This window comes from Centropristis striata, chromosome 15 (assembly GCF_030273125.1).
Source record: "Centropristis striata isolate RG_2023a ecotype Rhode Island chromosome 15, C.striata_1.0, whole genome shotgun sequence".
Lineage (NCBI taxonomy): Eukaryota > Metazoa > Chordata > Actinopteri > Perciformes > Serranidae > Centropristis > Centropristis striata.
The window spans coordinates 32,585,062-32,606,683 of NC_081531.1; the positions used below are offsets into that span (position 1 = coordinate 32,585,062).

At 38.1% G+C, this 21,622-nt stretch overlaps 1 protein-coding gene across 2 annotated transcripts in view; it reads left to right on the plus strand.

Annotated features, from left to right (window-relative positions):
• The first annotated feature begins 8,411 nt into the window (after positions 1 to 8,411).
• The window catches only part of LOC131986305 (serine/threonine-protein kinase PAK 3), a 46,272-nt gene continuing 33,061 nt past the window's right edge, over positions 8,412 to 21,622 (plus strand). Inside the window, exon 1 of one of the 2 annotated variants that reach the window (XM_059351187.1) lies at positions 8,412 to 8,635. The gene's annotated coding sequence lies outside the window, so the exon portion shown is untranslated. The remainder of the gene's footprint in view (positions 8,636 to 21,622) is intronic. The other variant, XM_059351188.1, reaches the window with a different exon arrangement.

Consider the following 21,622-nt stretch of genomic DNA (forward strand, 5'->3'; position numbering starts at 1 on the left):
TATAAGTTCTGCAGCTCTGTGGAATCAGCACAATCATGGCTGGAGGTGGGAACAACTCAATGTATTTTGTGCAGAATAACACAGCTATAACGACATCAGAAATTTTTTTTTGATTTCTCTGATAATTATTATTAGATATGCAACACTTTTCCAATTGCCCACAAGTGTCATGGATATTGGAAAAAATTAGGTCTCCACACTATACATTTTGAACTTTTCTCTCCGGTCCTCTCCTCTCTGCTCTGTGTAAACAGATTTTAAGTGAATATTTGTCACATGAACGTTCAATCATAGCTTCCCAGTGTCGCAGAGGAGCATAATTGAATGTTTTCAACAAATCAAATCAAATACATTCAAATAATATCATATCAAATCATTACTTTATTTATCCCCGAGGGGAAATTCAGTTAGTCTGGTAACTCTGGAAGAATTAGATCTTAAGAATTAGGATCTTTTGTTTCTCTCTGTCCTGCAACGGAGGATCAGTTATTATAACAGTTATTTTTGTTGTATTTTTATATTATTATTGTTATTACAGGATGGAAAATGATAAAAAATTTTAAGCTTCGTTTTGGTTTTCTTTTTCTATAGGAAAAGTTCAAATTTCGACAATAATGAGTCTTTTTACAGTTTCTTTCTATGATAGGGTTAGGGTTATTCATCAGCTTATTAATGAAAATGTGAAATAAAATAACTAAAGCTTTTTTGCAGTAACAAGCAAAAATCTCTGTCCTTTGTGTTTTACCAGATCCCTGAGCAATAATTCAATAACACTAATGCAACAAATGTTAAATCTTTGATTCTGTGTTTTTTTATGTTTTCTGTCCCTATTTTGTACATGTTAAGAAGTGAGTGCCACTGATGGCAACCAAAGGCACCGTTGAGCCCTGTAGTTACAAAATGTAAACAGCATTTTAAGTAAATTAATAGACTAATATTTGGTCTGCATGGCGAACACTTGACTCAAATATATATTGTTGCCCCCAGTCACCTTCATTTCACACCATAATAACATCAACCAATGTCTGACTGGCTCATTCTGCAGTTCAACTTAACTTAAGTGTGAGATGGATTTGTATATTGTAGATTTCACTGTCACACAAATGTCATAATAACACTCCTCTAATCCCTCTTAAGAACGGATTTACCAGACTGTTACAATCCAGAGGTTGTAGTACGTTAAATGGGAAACATTAAACAGCTGGATGGTAACAAAGGGAAATTCTTGAAATGTAATTGTAGTTCAGCATTTACAATGCTGCAGTTTAGACTGAATCATTTCCCAGGATGCCTGTGTAGATGGATGAGTATATTACACTGGGAAGTTAATGAGTTACCTCCAGGTTGTGATACGACACTCTGTGCAAACAAAACAGCTCTGATATCATATTTTATCAGCACAAATCTCTCAATCTCTCAGGCCATCATGCGTTAGATTTACAGCAACTAATCAGTTCACAAACGCATCATAAAACCCTCACAGCCATCAGACATCGCAGGCTATCATACTGCAAAATGTCAATAAGACCCCCTCCCTCCACACACACACACACACACACACACTCTTAATGTAGGTAACCACAGATTCATAGTGTGTTCGATGGCACAAACTAGCAGCCATGATCCAGAACATATGATGTTAAATGCTCCTTCTTTGCCTTAGCATCCTCTATGAGTAAGCAGGTTGAAACAGCCTACATTAAAAATCTTGGCAAAACAGCCAAGGTGTTAAGTGCACAACATTAAACCGCACTGTAATCTGTAATTACTGCGCTCAGCTGTCAGCGCTTATATCACAGTTGGGCATTTTTAGCTCTGAAAAATGGACTTGAATGAATGAGCTCCTGTATCGTGGCTAACCTGTCAATAAGTTACAATCAGCAGGATAGAGGCCTACTAACCTCAATTATATTCCTCTGGTGGGGGTAACCTCTGTTGTGCCAGCGCACACAAAAAGTAGTTTCCCTGTTTGTGAGTGTAGCGGTAGCATGGGTGAGCGTGACCCATTATCTTTTACATGCCAAGTTACCAGTGGAGGGCTTACAGAAGTTAATCTGATGTGGTAAAATGAAGAGCATTTAGTGCACTGTCTATACCAGCCTCACTCTTCTGTTTTATCTAGCATCAGCACATTAAGAGCAATACATTATAATGCTGCCTATACTTTTTGCTTGCTGAGCATTTGTGCAAAATATTGTCTTTCGAAACCCACTTTTTTTTGTGAAAAGTGAACTAAATTTCCTTCAGTTTAGGTTTTCTGTTTATGCTGAACAAGAACATGATTTAAATGCACATGATATTCATAATATCTCTGCTATTATCATTGCAAATATCCACTTTTATTTAAAAAACAAACAAAACTTAAACACCCCAAATTAGAGACCTACTCCATCACAGTAAATTACTGTTTCATTCTTGATTTTAGCCAAAAAAAATCAGGAGTACCTGATGTATGAAACCAACAGAATAAAAACCTTAAATGCACTACCTGAAGTCAACATTGACTAAAGGATTCTGCACAGTTGTGATGTTCTCAGGCACAGGTGAGAGGTAAGAGATCTTATTGATCGCCACAGCAGAAAGCAAAGTTTAGTTCAGTGGGATTCACCCACACACTTCATCTCCTCTCATATATCATCATTTCCTGCAGGGCTTGCATGTCTCTCTGAAGCTTCCCTCCACCTTTGTTCCCAAGGCACAGTCAGCTCTGCCATAATATGATAATCTAAACCATAATTCGATATGGTTTATACAGTAGTGATTGACCAGTGCTGTGATTATTTGATTCTAGACCAAAGAACGTATCATCTCAAATTTCTTCCTTCCATTTTGCACAATGATACATTCTTTTTGGACTGATGAAGAAGGAGAATCAGGAAATGCTGCTGCACACACACAAGCAGGGAAGACATTTCACATTCATATTGTGCAAACACTCATATGTCAAATTAAAATGTAATGATGTTTCTGTTGAAGGGATTCATGACTGGCCTCGCCAAGCTGGTAAATGAAAGTTGTCATCCAAAACATCCCTGCCATAAAATTAAAACATTTGTTTATTGCACTGCAGCAGTGCATGATATTTATTTTCCCCAGAAGGTAAACAATTTAAAGAACCAATAGGAGGTGCACAAATCTTTGAATGACAAAATCTAAATCTGTGGAGCTCTACTTGAGCACAATAATTGTTTCATTCTCTTTGGTGGCACCTGTGGAGCTAAGTTCTAATTGCAGTTTAATTTTTGAGTCTTATCTGTAGCAACTGTTTTTTCTTTGTTTGGCCATCATAATTGTTTACCTGCGACAAAGGCAGAAACCGGAAAAAATAGTATGCTGCTTCACACACAAGGGAGTGCTTATGTTGCAGTAGCTCCACCTTCCCTCTCTGCTGCACCAGTCACATCAGGGTGGTGGAAAACGATCACATCTCTTGTGATTTTTCTTAGGATTGTTGCCACAGACGCCTAATAATGATGTAAATGCATGGGCTTTTATCACTGGGCTATAGATTCAATCTCCATTGTGTTACCTCATCTGGTGATATAGTGACTTAGCAGACATTTATTTTGAGAAAAACCTAATACATTATTACTTTAATATATTATAATGCCAACATTTGCCAATTAGCACTAAACATGTATGAAGTACAGTCTTTAGTTTTAGTACTGTCCCATATTTCGTAGCAATCCATTAAAATATAACAGAACATTTTACATAAAAACATTAATCATCCAGAAACCATGAATATCTTAATTTTCATGAAGATATGAATACCTCATGAATACCTCATTTTCTGCCAATACATCATGTGCAGACTGGTAACGCTTGGGAAAAAGTCAGGGATTTAGACAGGACTTATTTCAAGATTTATCCTCTGGACACCATGCATATTATATATAGTAATCCATGAAATAGCTGTTTTTGATATTTCACTAAGACTAATGTCAACATTATGGTGGGGCTACAGATAAAATCAGTGGATCACCAAATTCAGTAGGATTCATCCCCAGGGGACCATGAATGTCTGTACAAGATGTAATGGCAACCCATCCAGTAGTTGTTGTTATATTTCAGACTAGACCAAAGTGGTGGACAAACCAAGAAACAGACAATCCATAAAGCCACATCTCTACCTACACTGTAAAAAGAAGTCTTTCTAAAAAAAGTTGCCAAAAACTTACCGTCAAATACAATAAACATCTGTATAATTACTCTTTTTTAAAACTTTAATATAATTTATTTTCTTTTTTTTTTTACATTTGAAAAATGCTGCAATTTAACATTTAAGACCATTAAGTAGCTGAATAATAATGTAAAGAAAGTCTATACTGCTATACTATATGGATTCACAGATTTCATCTTCCATTTATGATGAAAGAAATTTTCTTTTTTGGGCATTTGCACTTAATGTAGATAAAATCAAGACCACCATGTAAAATAGTACAGAACATTTCTGGAAATAACCTTTTTTCTTTTTCAGTGTAGATTTGACTAAAATAGTACTGTATTTACACTACTTTCCCATGACATAATTATCATATACATAATTATCTTGTGTTACAATAGATGTACACTTTCTATACAAATCTTGATGCCACATTGGTGAAAATACGGACATTTGAGTCGGAAACATGCTTTCTTTAAATGGCAAAGAAAATATGACACACCATTTAGATGATCAGTCAGGATATATGTAGGTTATACATATGTAGGTTATATAGATTTAATTTATAAAGCAATCTTCCTGTCTCTTCCGACACTGCTAGTAAATTCCGGATGGGGCTTATTAAAAAATGTCACCACAGAGATGTACCCTGCCTCGGAGGATATTTATAGGATTCATTATATAAACCTGATCAGTGACAGCAGCCTATGGATACTGGTAAATCATGCTCCTCCTCACTGCAGCTGCAGGTTGTTCTGTCAGCTCCTGATCTGAGCTTTCAACGTTAAAGCTTTAGGAAATGATCTGCCTTGAGTATTACTCAGCTAAGTTTATGTCACATATTTAGCAGAATGCGAAAGGGAGAAAATATTGCATCAGTGTTTATGCAGCACCAGAACTGATGATGTGAGAAAAGGGGGGAACTGTGGGTGCCTGAGAGATTTTTTCCCTTTAAATGACTACATGTTGTGCTTCTCATTAAAATACTTTATGCATTCTGATGACTGAGAATGAGAGCCGGCATGGGTTCAGTACTCATGGCTGTGAAGGGACACACACTGGCTGTAGTAGAAAGTCTGTAACCTTTCTAATCATTGTTGATTCCCAGTTTGCTTCTTTCAGATTACAAAACACTTGCTCTTCTCCAGGAGCAACATAAGCACACTAATCCAGGTGAAATGTATAATCCTCTGCTCATTTCACCTGTTAAACCTACTTGAATGTAGAGAATGAAAGGTTAGAGAAAGAATTAAGCCTCATTTGTAGACAGAGTCCTTGCAATCGTGTAAGGAAGTGGTGTGTGTGTGTGTGTGTGTGTGTGTGTGTGTGTGTGTGTGTGTGTGTGATGATCTCACCATAAATACAAACACCAGAACAATCATCTACTACCTGTATATATTGTTTATTTATTTATTTGGTCAATATTTGTATATACTTATGTACATATTTGTTTCTAGTTTATTTCACCATGATTGGTTCATGGACAACTGTTCCGAATTTTGGCATTTTCTCCATCGCAAATGTATGGTGCGAGAAGTGACAATATTTGGACATGAGGGGGGAGGAGGACACCTCTGAAACCTATAGTTTCAGACTAGCACTAGCTTGATTAGCAAGGTGCACTCGTAAATCATAATACACAGCTGATTCCTTTTAGTTCAACCACACGCTGGACAATACATTTTTTGTTCAGTGTTTGTTTTTTATTGACTTTCAAGAGCTAACACGCTGTAAAAAGGTCAAAATTCTGAGACGTAAACACATAACCTAAAGCATACTGAGGTAATAAAGTGACAAGTCTTAACATTTTCTCATAGACTTCTATACTATCAGACTTGCAGCTAAATGCCTCCTGGTAGCCCTGCTGACGCTGACTATTCAGAGATATAGTCACATGTCGATGTCATGAGCATGGAGAATTGGGATGACTCTGTGGTTGCTGCTATTTGCAACTCACAAGGATTAGCTTGGAAAAACGTCATTAAAAAGAGATCTCAGTACAATATGCTATCGTGAAATTATAACATCCAAGAGGCCGATATTATCAAAATGTATTTTTCTTTCATGCTTATAACCTTTAAATTCCTCTAAAATTATAGATTTTTGTTGAAATCACTTTATTCCACAAGTCTCATTTAAAATGCTGCTAAAATTAACATTTTGTAATCACTAAATCCTGTTAAAAACATTAAATTGTGCTCCTCAGTGACACTGTGAAGCCATGATTCTGCTGAGAAGGTCACGTGACAAATTCACTGAAAATCAGACACAACTGCAGGCTGTTTACACAGAGCAGAGAGGAGAGGACAGGAGAGGTTGTGAAAATGCAAATAGTTCAATATGTATAGCGTGTGGAGACCCAATTTTTTCCCAATATTCATGAGTTATTCCAGTTTCTACCCATGACTGTGCTGATTCCATAGAGCTGCAGGACTTATATATTGCAATGAAATACAAGGCCACAGTGAGTAAAATGTAATAAGAGCAAAAAATGCCCTGAAACAGCTTGTTGGGGTTCAGAGGGTTAAAGGCTATGCCACGCTGTTGTGTTGTCTCTGATTTAAGAGCATTTTGACACTTTTCTTTAAAGACCGTGCCCCTCTGCCTCTGTGCTAGTGCACAGTGATCCTTAGTGTCTGCTGTCAGGAGTCAGAGCTTTAAAATGTTTGCGTGGCACTGCTGAACTAGAATCCAAATTTGCATTTCTCTTCGTGTCTGTGTTGGCAGCATTTAATCAGGTTTCACTTTTGCAACACTAGCAGGTATGCATAGCTGAGGAAAAACTGTCAAAAAAGAGGTGCATTGGATTATTTATTTTTTTATTTTTTCATTAATCCCCAAGACTTCAGAAGCCCTCATATGATCTTTACCAAAAAACCCTTTTGTGTATCTTTCATCTAAATTATTTAAAAGCTCCATTTTTTTCCCTAAAGTGTCTCAGAAAATATAATTGCAATTTAATTTAAAATATCAGAAATCCACCTTCTGATGTGAATATAGAGTTCTAAGGGACAATATCTCCTCGTTATCATCAGGTTCTCCATTTGAGTGAACACTGTCACAGAAACAGCCATATTACTCTCCGACAAGGAATCGACATTACAGGGGTTGTCAGGACAACCAGCCATGATTCACAGAGCCTCAGATAGGCCTCCACCTTGGGCTCAAAGCACTAGCCATGAGACTGAGCAGATGCTGTGCCAGTCAGCCAATCACAGGTAAGATAGAGGAAAAAGATGACATCATAGGCAAATTAGGGCAAATGCAGTGAGTATTTTGGTTGCCGTCTCCTCCTGCTTATAAACTCAGCGTCACTTTTGTAAGCTGAAAAAATACATTTGTAGGTGTTTGGCAAAGAAATCTCAAGGAAAGATTTGGTTTAAATTTTGGCATCATTTCCTTCCTTCATACATAAACTTATACTGTACATAATGGGGGAAAAACATAGAATTACAATGAAAATCTCATTTACAGTACATGATTTGCCAGAAATTTGCACTGATGCAGAAAACATACTTTTTCAGAAGTGACTAATATTATGATTTTATTTGTCATAGATTACCCCATTGACTGAATCTTCTTTGATATAAATGTAGGCAATAAATAAATCCATAAAATGTCACATAAATTAATATTTGTGTATTCATTTAAATTTTATTCTGTATTTATTGTATTAATTCCCCTATGTATTTACCTGCATTTACTTCCCTGCTTAATTCTCCATTTTATTTATTTTATTGTCTTTTTAATGTATGTATTTAGTTATATCTTCACATTTATTTTTTGTTTATTTTCAATGTATTTTTGTTATTATGTAATTAATTTATCTTTACATTTCTTTACCAATTTATTTCAGGGTTTTTTTTGCATTATTCCCCTTAATTCTTTCTTTCTTTGTATTTATTTCTGGCACATTTGATCAATACATTTTAATATAATCTATAGGCACATTTAATCACATATTACACATTTATTTTTTTATTTTGTCAGGTTCCCTCCTCCATATATAAGTTCATAACGAAACTTACTCAGAAATTTGGGGCCTCCCTGTATTATTAAGAGGTTAGAATAATAGACCAGTGCCTTGGGAAGAACAGCTCTTGAGCTGGACGTATAATCCCTCCCGCCTTGCCTTCTCACACAGCAGGTTTGTTCTGTTAAACAGAAAACCAACTCTGTCTGCCCGTTGGCTGTCTCCTCCCCCAGACCCGCTTCCTGCATTAATATTCAGCCTCTCAGCCAATGAGCAGAGCAGGGTGGATGACATCATGGGCTAGGGAACAGTGAGCAGCCAGTGAAGCATCCAGCCTGCCGAACAAGCTTGCTTTTAGGGTCAGGAACTGGTCTGACAAGAGAATGGCAATCCTGCCTTTAAACTGTCATTAGGACTGTACGGATGACGATGAATCTACCCGAGCTGCGGGCCCAAAGGCGAAACACTGAGCAAGAGAATGTGAAGACATATTTCAGGTAATTCCCTCTCTGTGTATGGCAATAGGGGATGTGGAGGGGGGGGGAGGCAGAGGAGGGAGGAGAGGAGAGGAGAAGGGGGGGGGGGGGGGGGGGAGGCTGTGTATGTAGGGGTGCTTTGTAGCCTTTTTTCCCTTCTTCCACTCTGCATTCTGCCCTGCTAAGAAGGCAGCTGTTTCATCAGCAGTCTGTCCGTGAGGGCGAGATGGAAATGGATGCCTGCATCAGATGGGCTGGAGATGTATTTGTATGATCTTACACCCCCCTCCCCCCCCCACCCCCCTGCATCACATCATCTCTGTATGCACTCCCTTGTGCCTCGCAAATAGCATCTTTATTGATGGGGAGGTGTTAGAATCAATGGTGGCGCTTGTGCAGGCCCTGTGTGTGTGTATGTGTGAGTGTCAGTCCTGGAGAAATGCAGCAGCTGCAGTGGCAACACTGGAACAAAAAAGAAGCAATGCTATTTTGGGTCTGTAGACCCGAGGCTGACGGATGGATCTGAGCTATATATGCTGTGGATGGGGGGGGTGATGGATGGTTAATATGCTGATGGATGCTCTTTTGTTATCTCTGCACTGCCTCACTTATGGCCTTTCTAGGGAGGGTTTCATAAAGAAATGGCTTTTATTTCTATTTATTTCTTTGCAGTGAGCACAGAGAGAGAGAGAGAGCGAGAGCAGAGACGTGCCTCTGTCTCCTGGCTATAACATGGATGTGTACAGCAGTTTCATGGCGGCTGTAGTGACAGGGAGATATACAACATCTGGTCACCTGACTTCATTGGGGAGCAGAGTGGGGGTGGGGGCCGGTCCTGTGAAAGCTGAGCTATTCTGCCTCGGATTCTTCCACAGCCGTCGCTGTTGGTGAAGGAGGATGTAAGGCTACAGTGGTGAACGTGTGTCTCCTCATCACCTCTGCTCATTTAGATTGTGGTGTCAAGAGCGAGAGATGTCAAAGGGACGGAGAGATTCATCTCCGAAGGGAGCGCTGTCATTCTCCGGTTTGTGAGGAGGACAAGCAGGGCCTGATTGGAGACCTGTTGTCTGGCTGTCGTGTGAAAGAGGGATGTTAGGGAGTCATGTCAGTGATCGAGGGAGGTTGAGATGATTGTAGAGGGGAATTGGGGGATGGGATGCTGAAGGTGCTACTCCCTTTGAACACTGGCCTCTTATATTGATATAGATGTGATACTTCCACCATGACTGCACTCAAGGGTTTGCATTGCGTTCCTTCTGAAAGGAATTAGTGTCCCTAACCATGCCCCCTCCCTTTTCCCTTTTTATTCAGTTAAAAAAAAAACATAATTTGCACATCTAGACTCTCATTCTATATGAAAAATAATTGGGAATTTTGTCAGCGCATAAAATAAGTTGTGCCAGTACAGCACATTACACAGAACTCAGCTTGACAGCAGACAACAGGCCTACAGTAGTAATCTAATGCAGTGTCAGAGACAATCAGACAGAGATGCTGTGATATACTATTAAAGTGTTTGGTATTTAAACATCCTGCTGTTCAACTGATCTGTGAAACTGTTGCTGGGTAATTGGCCACCGCTCTGGGTCTTAGACGCTGTGCTACACATGCAGCAAGCATTATATATTCATCACACCTTTATCTACACTGGTCTGTTACAGGCAAATGGACTCAGTATTTTTATATGTCTGCAAGGGTCTGCAAGGAGCTGCTTACCCTCAGTAGAAAGTATCCACATCAGCCTTTGTCTCTGTGCAGGTTACATGCATGCAAATGTTATATCTTCAAAGAAAGCTCCTAATGATTAGCCAGTCAGAATATGACATGACATACTGTGCATGTGTGCTCTGTATTACAAATATGAAAGTAAAACTCCACCCTGAAGCATACTGTTTGTAGTGTAAACATGAATTGTGCAGGCAGAATTGGAGCTTATGGTGGCTTGGCTTTTTATGCAAATGTTTTCACAACCAACCCTTGTAAACTTGCATAACCGAAGCCACTGTTTCTTATTAATCATGAAGTTCCTGTGAACATTCAGCATTAGATAGAATTGGCTTGCAAGATTGAAAGCATGAAACATAAAGGGGAAATCATTTATTCAATCATCAAAGAAAAATCCATATTGAGATTGTTATTTACAATATGTTTGTAGGCACTGTCATACATTATGGTATGGCTTTTCCTCCTTCACATAAGAAATTTTACATTTTGCTTAAATAATTGATTATTTTCTTCCATCTCGTTTTGTCAGTCAGTTTTTTGTGCATAATTACCTACCAGGATCTCCTTATCTCTTAGCCACTTGGATAGATGTACAAGTAGATGTTACATTTTCTTTTTTGTGAACAAAAAATAAAGAAATGTTTTTGGTCTAATCTATAAGCATAAATGATCCTACATCTCCATTGACATAATGCTGCAACACATGCTACAATCAGGGCTTTATTTGTTCCTTGAAGCAATGTGGAAACATTTCTTTTTTTCAGTATATCTGCCTGTATGTCTCCATGGCTATTAGTGTGCAGTTCTGGACTTCCCCCTGTTTTCCACTGGCCAGTGTAACCCAACACACACAGCTTCTCTTACCTCACCTCTGCTAACAAAAGCAGGAGACACAGAACCTCATCTTGGCTTGTAGCCTGCTAACTGGGCTGCCTGAAATATGATAGTAGGACACACAGCCCATACAAGTAGGCCTCCATCTGTTGAGGACTTAGTCTGGATGAGTTATGCTGCCATTGTTCGGTGCAGGAGTTATCAGTTTGGACTCTTGTTGACAGTTTATAAATGTGTAGTGGCCTCATGCGGGGTATTTGTGTGTGTTTAAGGGCATAGCTGTCTAAATCGGAGCAGTAGTCTTGTGGTAGGTGTGCCACAGCTACAGTCTGTGTGTTGTGGATTAACATGTAGGATTGGAAGCCATCTGGCCATTTTGTCTCGGAAAGGGGAGGGGGAGTAAGTGAGAGAGATGGATGGAGAGAGACAGGGACAGAGAGAGAGAGAGAAAGAGAGAGAGAGAGAGAGAGAGAGAGACAGAGGAAACACTCACACACTGACACATTGACACAGCTCCCTTCGTAATCTCCCTACTTGATGTCTGTTGCGACTTAGAATAGGGTTGTCTGTGTGTGTGATTGTGTGTCCCTCTGTGCACTTTGTGACAAAGATAGTCCCGCTGTGACTTATACTGTTTCTGACGTATAAAACACAAATTGCAAGTATGGCTCCGAGATAGTCAGAGAAATGTCTTGGGAGGATTCGAGATTGCAGGAAAGTAAGAGGTGTTAAAGACTTTACGGTAGGATGATGCAATTGGCGAAGACGTTCCAGATGGATAGAGGCTGCGGAGAAGAAAAGGATGATATGTTGCAGAGGAGGAAACAGGTTCAGGGGGTTTAAGAGATTAAACAAGTTTCACTGGGTCAAGAGTTTGCAGTGAGTTGCAGAAGGGGCGTCTGAACTTGAATTTGTTTAAAGATGAACAGGCTGCCGGATGTAAAATGTTGAAGAACATCAAATGGGATGAGTTTTCAGAAAATGAAAGGACCGTCGATGACCTCATATGTGGTTCAAAAGGTGACCGTTTCTTCTATTCCATAAAAAGAACTACTTTGATTGTTCCAGACACATTTTGGCCACTAATGAGACCTTCACATCAGCTATAATAATAGAAAGCAGTTTGGTATACTGTCATTTCCAATAGAGTTTGAAGGTAGCAATCATCGTGTTGGATTTAAATGTGTGAATAACATATTCTGACAAAATTAAGTCTAATTACTGTTTAAAAACCCAGGCACAGTTTTGGTGTAAAATTTGTAGTCTTGCAATCTCCATAAAGCAATATTTGCGTATGAATGCAGAATCTGAAGGCAACAGGACCATATTTTCGGTGTTCTGTAGCCCGTTTGTAGTCCTAGCAGTATTGACCAATCATGTTTGAGCAGGATTTGGTCGACTGAAGGTAAACAGTCTGTGTGAAGACAAACATAGCTGAAAAAACCCAATCTAGGAACCCTTCGGCTATTGTCTGAAGAAGATTTAGCTTTATAGTAGCTTACAGTAGCTCTAAACCATCCAGTGATAGACTTTGAGTCTCAACTCCAACTCTTATCTGCATTTCAATTTGCTAATCGGACTGTAACCCTAACCCTAAGTCTTAGAACTGATATCCTGATATCAGCTGACTTTACAGAACCCCAGAAATATTGTCCGCTTATTCATCATTTAACCAATAACCGATGGTTTCCAAGATTATTACAATGACCCCATGACCCAAGATAACTTCAGGCAGAAGGGAAATACTCATCCGTCACAAAGAAATAGCACTTTTTGAAGTGACAATCATCCAGAGCAGTGTTGTCACACTAATTCTGAGTTTCTTTTCTCAGCTGCATCGAGGTGAAACCACACACTTCCTCTCAGTTTATTCACTCGTTGACACAAATATTAATCCCATAGCAGCGTTTGGCAATGCAAAATCATAAGGCAGCTACAGTACATGCATTTGTCAGGGGAGATGGTATTAAAATTAAAAGCACATCTAGCTGTTGTAATGACACAACAGTGAGGCTATTTTATGTGCAGTATAGTTGTGGTACATTATACAGAGCCAGGCTGTCTAGGTATAAATACACATCGGAGACGCAGATGATATTACACTTAATCTCAAAACGATATATTCATTGACCTTGTATACATATAAACTGGTGGAAATAGAGAGTGATAGCGTGTACGTACTGTATCTACAAACTGTTTTCTGTTCACATGTTCCTCACAACGGGTGCATTTTAACCCTTTCAGTTTAACTCAGAGCAGGTGCACCAGCTGGCATTGCAGGAGGGAATCCACTCCCCTCACTGCCTCCAGCTGGCCCTCAAACATGCCTGACCATGCCACACTAATGCAAAAAAAAAGAAAAAAAGCACACAATTTGGTACCTCACAACACATGTGAGCACCCTTACCTATGCAAGGTACTTAATGTAGATCAAACATCTCTAAATGTAACCTTGGAGTTGTAATAGTTTTTGTATAGTAATTGTAGACCTGTCTTGATTGCTGACCTGTCCCCATTTGATGCTTTTTTCAAGTTCGAGGTAAGATATGAAATAAAAATTCCACAGTAAGATATTTGAGATGCTTTCAGTGAGGGTCGATGGAGAACGTGTCAGTGTGAAAGACAGAGAACTCTTGCTCACATCTTGAAAATTGCTAAATTGTATGACTGGTTACTTAGAGTGAATTCATTAAATTCCAAGTATTCATGAGGAATACTTGGGATGTCAAATCTGTATGAAGTATTGAAGGTTTTGAGGCATTTCTGTGGCCTAGTGGTCCAAAATGCATGATTTGTAACCGTCTTCTGTTGGATTCTCCCACTGTTTCCTGTAAGCCAAGCAAAAGCAAAATGCTTCAAAAAAGATATTCAAGCTGTTTAGTTAGTGACATAGATTTTATAAAATATGTAAGTAGTCACACATGGGTTGCTGTAGAGCCAAAATGAAGCTCAGTGTGGTGGCTCCTAGCACTGGCTCCTCCTCCTAACTCCTGGCTAATCCAAAAATGGGCCAAGAAGTGCAGCGCAGGTGGGCTGAGGAGGGACTAATTAATCCTGGTTTCTGAAACACGCCACTAGTGAGGACACCCACCTGTCACTTGTAGCAGCCACGCCCTTAATTATGTATAACTTTAAGCCTTAATGTAATTTAAACAGGTGTTATTTAAATATGCACCCCCTTTTGAGTTGTCATGAGCGGGGAAATTACCAACAGGGACCAAAATAGTTTTTTGTACCAGGTTGAAAACATGTTTATTTAACATTTAACATGGGGTGTCTTTGGGGATTAACTCACTTTTGGAGCCAGCCTCAAGTGGCCATTGGAGGAAATGCACTTTTTAGCATTTCCACATCTGCTTAATTTTTTTTAGCCTTGGATGTTGCTGCTTGTTTGGTGACATAAACCTGCTGGAAGCCAACAGAAACCACAAACCACAAATCCATCATGTGTCTTTATTGTGTGCCTGATTGCATGTCAATTCATAATTGCAATTTCTGAAGTAGAACATGAATGCAAAAAAACTATATATTTTAAGATGGACTGTCAAATGTGATTGAAAGTAAGGCATTCTGTCATGTGAGGTTTTGTTTATTCTGTCAGGGAGAATAGAAAAGCTATCATAATGTACGAGTTTGATGAATTGGCTGTGTCAGGCAGGAATTGCTTTTTAGAATAAACTTACAGTTATAGAAATGTGCTTTGAATAAAATAAGAAAAGAATAATCTCTCCAAACAGACAACCAGCAGTGTAACGAAAGTTCTTAATTTTATCAAGTTTTTAATAGGTTTTGTCCCCTTGACAGAGTGAGCTACTGTATTTTTTTAAGCACATTTACACCTCTAGTACTCTTTGTTTCCCACCTGACAGAATAAACTGCCCCACTTTAAAGCTCTTTTATTCTACCGGTAACTCATCCAGGGAGAGCAGCTCAAACTGTCAGAACACGGTGCACAGCGGTTTTGTCAGCTATGACTGTTCAATGGTTTTATTTCATGATTTTAATTTATTGTTGTTTTCTTCTGCCACATATCAAAAAAAGAAATGTGCACACAGCTCATTAAATTTCCTCAGAAAACACCTACGAAATCAATTATTTTGAGACACAGAAAACGGTTGAAAATGAAAACTAGCGTGACAGGTTTGAGACATGTAGCTAAAGTGTGTGTGTGTGTGGTGTGTGTCTGTGCATACACGTGCATGTGTGGGTATGAGAGAGCAGCAGTGGGGCGGGTTCACCCAAACTAAATATTAAATGACACAGCGAGCTCTCAAGCTTTCCCAGCAGGGGAGTCAGGGAAAGGAAGATGCCCGGTAAAATGAGAGTCATGGTGGATTTCAGGCTGTGGTTGAGTGCAGACTAACATGCTTTTACTGCTTTGTTTTGAATATAAGGACGGTAATTCCACCACCTGTGAGCAGAGGGTTAGTTAACAGTAAGTGGGTCAAATATTGTATGGTCAGAACACTGAGTATTTTGAATCTTGGAGAGTAATTACTATGAGGTTTTTATCATCGTTCTTTATTTAAGTCTCATTGTTGCTGGTAAGCATTGGACAAGATCAATGTAGAATGTAAACAAAATGTGCATTTCGGTAATCTAATTTAGATTTTTCATTTTTCTCATACTAATAGTCTAAATATACCTCTGTTGAACCTCTGTCTGAAACGCTCCCTGAAATAAGATCTTTGGTTAACACAAGATGATAAGAGATGTTCACGTTTTGTTGTACAACATAAAATAGTAGTAAATACTAGGGGTGGGCGATATCGCCCTAAAAGAATATCATGATATTTCAGGCTATTTTTGCAATAAAGATTATTCTTCACAATATTACGAAATACTTAAAAAGATATAGAAAATATGTTTTTTTTTAGTCTGTATAAATAAATAAAAATCTAAAATGTAGTGTGAAGTGCAAATCTCAACAGTTGCCAAATACAAAAACGTTTACTCTTGACTCTTGAATATGAGCAAATAATAAAAAATAACAATTTAGGGGTTCCGGGGGCATATTTTAATGACATTTCGTAAAGGAGAATAAAGGTTCTTGTATGTTTTATTTAAGGCATCTTATTTTGACAGTCTTCTTGTAAGTTCTGCGGTGGATTCTGTTAACACACCGTGCTCTTATTTTGAAAGCTGCATGTGTTTAGCAACAGGGAGTAAGTCGCTTTTTGTGATTAAAACAACTTTAATTGTTAGCCTTACGCCACTACATCAAGAAGTAGGAATGTTGCCAATATCATGATATGCATTTTTTTTAACCATAAAAAAAATATACCGATATTATCGTGAACGATACGATATGGCACACCCCTGGTAAATACCCCCACTTGTGACTTTGAACGTTTTTACGTGTCCCTAAAAAAAACGGTTGCTAACAAGTTGCTAAATGAGACTACAGTGGTTGTCAGGGACACGCACAGGAACTCTCTGATTAGTCATCTCACAGCCTCTAGTTGTGTTCTTCAGTGCTCTTGTAGATTGTAGATTAGGTTAATAAACAATTTATTAGGCTACAGTTTGGCTAGCTTGTCGAAGATCATCTGAAGCTAACAGTAATGTTCAAGTGACCGTGTTGTAGTTCTCTATAACATAACGTTAGCTATTTACTTCCGTTAGCTGCATTAACACTTCAAACATCATAAAAGAGGTGTTCATCATTTGTGAAGATTATCCTGCTGAACAAAACGCATAAGCACCAGAAACGTGTGTTTGTCACGGAGCTTATTTTCTGCAATGATCCAAAATCCAATGCAAAAATATGTCTCTATTGCAGCCGGGGAATGACTGTAACAGCTCTGGTGGCACTTGCTACCTTTATGCAGTATAGTTTTGACATCACAAACCTACAATAGTCCTGATGGCTCGTTTGAAGGCAGTTTCTGAATATAGATAGTGTTCATTTCTCTGTGGATTGCGCATTTTTACAGGTGTAAGATAGCACCCAGACCTTTATAATAAATAAAAACAAACACTTTTTACAGCATAAGACCTTTAAATGAGTATTGATAAAGATCGACGGCATCTCAAGCTGCTCAACCTCACATATGTGGTGGATTTCTGTAGAGTTTGGGTCCTCAAACGTGTCTTTCAACTTTATATCCACTATAGAAGAATAGAGAAGACAGAAACAGTAATATAAAATATATGTGGTGGAAAAATTCCCCAGTATGCACAAGCTATAGTCATGCTGGTATTTAAGAGTTTTAAATAGACAATCCATTAACAAAAATGCCACAATGAAGTGAAACAAGATCAGACACAGACATCTGGCTGCTGGCTAAAAATAGACCACTGGTATCTGATTATTATGTGCTGTGTTGTTTGTTGTCCCGCGTCTGTGTTGTAAAAAATGATCATGATGGAATAATATACTGTATGTGAATCTTTAAGATCTCTGAGGGATGTGATGAGCCAGGTCCGTGTGAATGGACATTTAAAGTGTAATCATGCTCTAGTTAGCATTTTATGAACGGGTAAAAGGCTTTTATACCATGACGATTAAAAAGATGCTCCTGTTCAACATCTCCATGGCTTTCTCCCCTAAGGCATGTTTATCAGCTAAATAAAGAAAGCAGAGGAAAAAGTTTGATTTTGAATTGCTATTTTTGTTATGAAACACATGATGAAAGAAACATTTTCACACTTTATGTAAGGTGACAACAACCAAATCAATATGTATGAATATGTAATGAAGCTTTTATCAAGCTCTTGCACCGTAAAAATGTTTGTAGAAATGACAGTAAAACACTGTCAAATTGCATCAGAAGTAGGTCGTAAAATTGAACATTGTACATCACCGTAGTAGATACTTTTAATTACTGTAAATCAAAGAATAGCATAAAACTTTAAATTCTACTGTCATAAACTGTAGAAAACACACAGTTGTGCTGTAAAAATAAACAATTTTCATGTAAAATGAATGGAGAAATACCATGATGACACAATTATCCTGAAAGTAATGGGATTATTCAGTATAAATTACAGTTTTTTTGCTGATATTTACATTTACATACGCTCACTGTATTTCTTACGGTGAAGTTCTGGCAACCACAGCTGCTGGTATTTTACCGTAAATTAAACAGATTTTTTTTTACAGTGTGTTGAAGCATCGTTTATATGTTGGGTTTGAGTTTTATTCTGTATTCGATGTTGCATAAACCTTTCCTCGGTGATACATGAGACAGGAACGTCTGTACCTACAGTGAGCTCATCGAGATTTATGCTCTGTTGAGAATAAACCCACACACCCCTGCCTCACCTGCCACCTGTTGTAAAGCAAACTGATGAGATTGCTGTGACTTGTCCCTTTCATGAACCAAACGTTGGCAGCTGTATGCAAAGCAGAGTTTTGCAGGAGGGGGACCAAACCGGAGAGGTGGAGTCTCATCAGACAAAAGCTTATATGTCAAACATTTTTATATCACAGTGACCAAGCTGCAGACATCAGCTGCGTGCAACGGTAGCCAGCTGTATTTTGATGTTTTGGAAAGTCCCGCTTCTTCGATGTATGTTGTCCGCGTTTCAGCTCTTTTCAGCCACTAATCTCCCGAGTCTGACTTTATACGTGCATAAACCGGATTAAACAAACAAGATATAAAGTGTTAATTAGTGAGCTTTAGAAGTGCTGGTAGGAGGATTTAGTTACCTTTGGACAGAGACAGGTTAGCTGTTTCCCCCCTTTGTGCTAAGCTAAGCTAATATGTACCCAGTGGTGGAGTGTAACTAAGTACATTTACTCAAGTACTGTACTTAAGTGCAATTTTGAGGTATTTGTAGTCGAATATTTCCTTTTTAAGTACCTTTATACTTCTATTTCACTACATTTTAGAAGTAAATATTGTACTTTTTACTCCACTACATTTAGCTGATAGCTTTAGTAACTTTTCAGGTCGAGATTTAACATAAAAAAACATAAAACATTTGATTAGAAAGCTTTTTTTAAATTTTATTTTATTTTAAATTAAACCTCATAACACTAAATTAAGTAGTTAAAATGAGCCCTACCTTGAGAAAAAACAATGCTTACATAAATGCATCAGTAATAATAATAATAATAATAATACCATACTTAGGAATATATAAAACAATCTGAATGGGTCCATTCTGTATAATTAGAACATTTTAATGCTGATACTTTTATTTATACTTATACTTGTACTCTTACTTTAGTGAGTTTTTGATTCAGGACTTTTACTTGTAGTGGAGTAATTTGACAGTGTGGTATTAGTACTTTTACTTGAGTAAAGTATCTGAATACTTGTTCCACCACTGTATGCACCATACTGATGAAAGAGTGGTATGACTCTTCTCATCTAACTCGCTGCATAACAGTGAATAAATGTATTTCCCAAAATATCAAACTCATCCTTTAAGACTTAAAGCCCACACCCTGTCCCAGGACAACAATATTCATGTTGGGCGATTCAGAAAAACATCGAATCATCAATTCCAGTTCTGTGACTGGACTCTGGTACACTCCCATGTGAAGTCCCAAAGAGACTAACTTGTACAACATTTAATAACATTATAACAATGAGGTGTTAAGGCTCAGTCACATTACATTATCTCACCTTATGTTCAGTTTTTTCTCATATCTAAGACTTATTAGATTATTATTAGATTATTATTATTAGTTATATTAGATGATGCTGTGGCATGTTTAACCACGAGTTTTTGATCTTGTGACCGTAAATTCTCCTCATGTCCCTTTCAAAGGGCGTCCTTTGTAGCAGAATTGAACTATAACGCCAAACTCCTCCTCCCCCCAACCTCCGTCTGAAATTAAAGGGGGATGGCTTGTGCTCCGTGACTCTGTGTGTTTGATTCTGAGGCCAACCATATGAGGGAGAAGCGTTTGTGCAGCATGTTGACATCTGTGTCTAGTATTTTGAGTTCCTACTAGAACATTTTTACATGCTTCAATAAAATGTGTCTGCTGCACCCCTATTTACCTTCTGTCTGAGACACTGTCTGTCTCTCTGATCCCCCCTCCTGAAAAACCCCAGTCTGGTCAGAGTTTCTGAGTTTCTGGGTCTTTTGCATCTGTGCTCTTGCTGTCTCTTTACTGCTGGTCATTGCTTTCAACCAAGAAAAATCTCCAATAAAAGCTTCAGAAATAAAACCTACATAATTGAGCATGTTCCAGCAGGAAACTTATCAAAAATTGGGGAAAAATTAACAACATCAACCAAGATTAAAGGTTTCCCTGACGTTAGCATGTAGCTCATATGGATGTGGATTAGGGCCAGGCAGCAGAAAAAAAACAATGAGAGGGGAAACATTTTCTTTTAATTTTGCACCTTGAGATAAAAGTTGAAATGTCGAGAAAAAAGTTGAAATGTTGAGAATAAAGTGGAAATACAATGTCGCAAAATGTCAAGAAAAAGATAAAATACAATACGAAATCATTAATCTGTGAACAAGTCTGTGAATATCTTAAATATCTTTAAAAAGTTACAAAAAAGTTGAAATGTCGAGAAAAAAGATGAAATACAATATGCAATATCAAAACATTAATCTGTGATTATCTTTCCAACTTTACCAAACTTTATTCTCGTCATTTTGACTTTTTTCTCAAACTGCATAATGAAAAAAAAGTGTCCTATCATTTATTTTTTCCTTCTGTCTGGCCCTAACCCTCAGTAGCTCCAAGTAGCAGTGTATGCAATGTAAACACTGGACCTGGAGCAGGTGACCATATATAGCAATGAGCTGAAAATACAAAAATAATCTTAAAAAGTGTTCAGAATGGATGGAGAGTTGAGGTTTTTGCTTTTACTTTTTATTTTAATTTGCCACATTAAATATAAACATGTGCTATTTTAACATTTAATATAGGACAGAAAATACAGACACAATTGGCTCCTTTAAAACGTGTCTGTGTTATATGAAGACTGTTAAGTGAACTGGCCTTGTCTTTCTTTGCTCTTATTAACAGTAGAACATCCAACTTTTCTGACTGAGTGTTTATAAAACATTCTGTAGCTGCCAGTCACACAAGAAGTGTACAGACACCACCAAGATAAAGCAGATAACAATAAACTGCTCTGGAGTATCCCCTCCTTTCTCCTTTTCCTTTGAATGTCCTCTAGCTGTCCGTCCCATCCAAGTAATCAGCATCCTTCAAAGAAGCACGGCCAAAGCTAAAGCCAAGTCAAACAGAGAGCGTGTCCTAATCAGGGGCATGAAGAGCCGGGCTTATGGAGCCCTCCCCCCACTGCGGGGGCCATTACTGGGCCGCCACGGGCTCAAGATTAGAGCCTCTTCCTGTGTTAGCCATTCAAATTCTGCATTAATGTTTGAAAGAGGAGAGAAAATGCCTGCTCTTCATGGATAGATTAATATTTTATGGAAGAGAAATGTGAAAACATCCCCAGTAATATCTGAGTGTCTGTGGTGGCTCTGCATGTGGGTTTTTTTCTCACATTTACACTGTATATC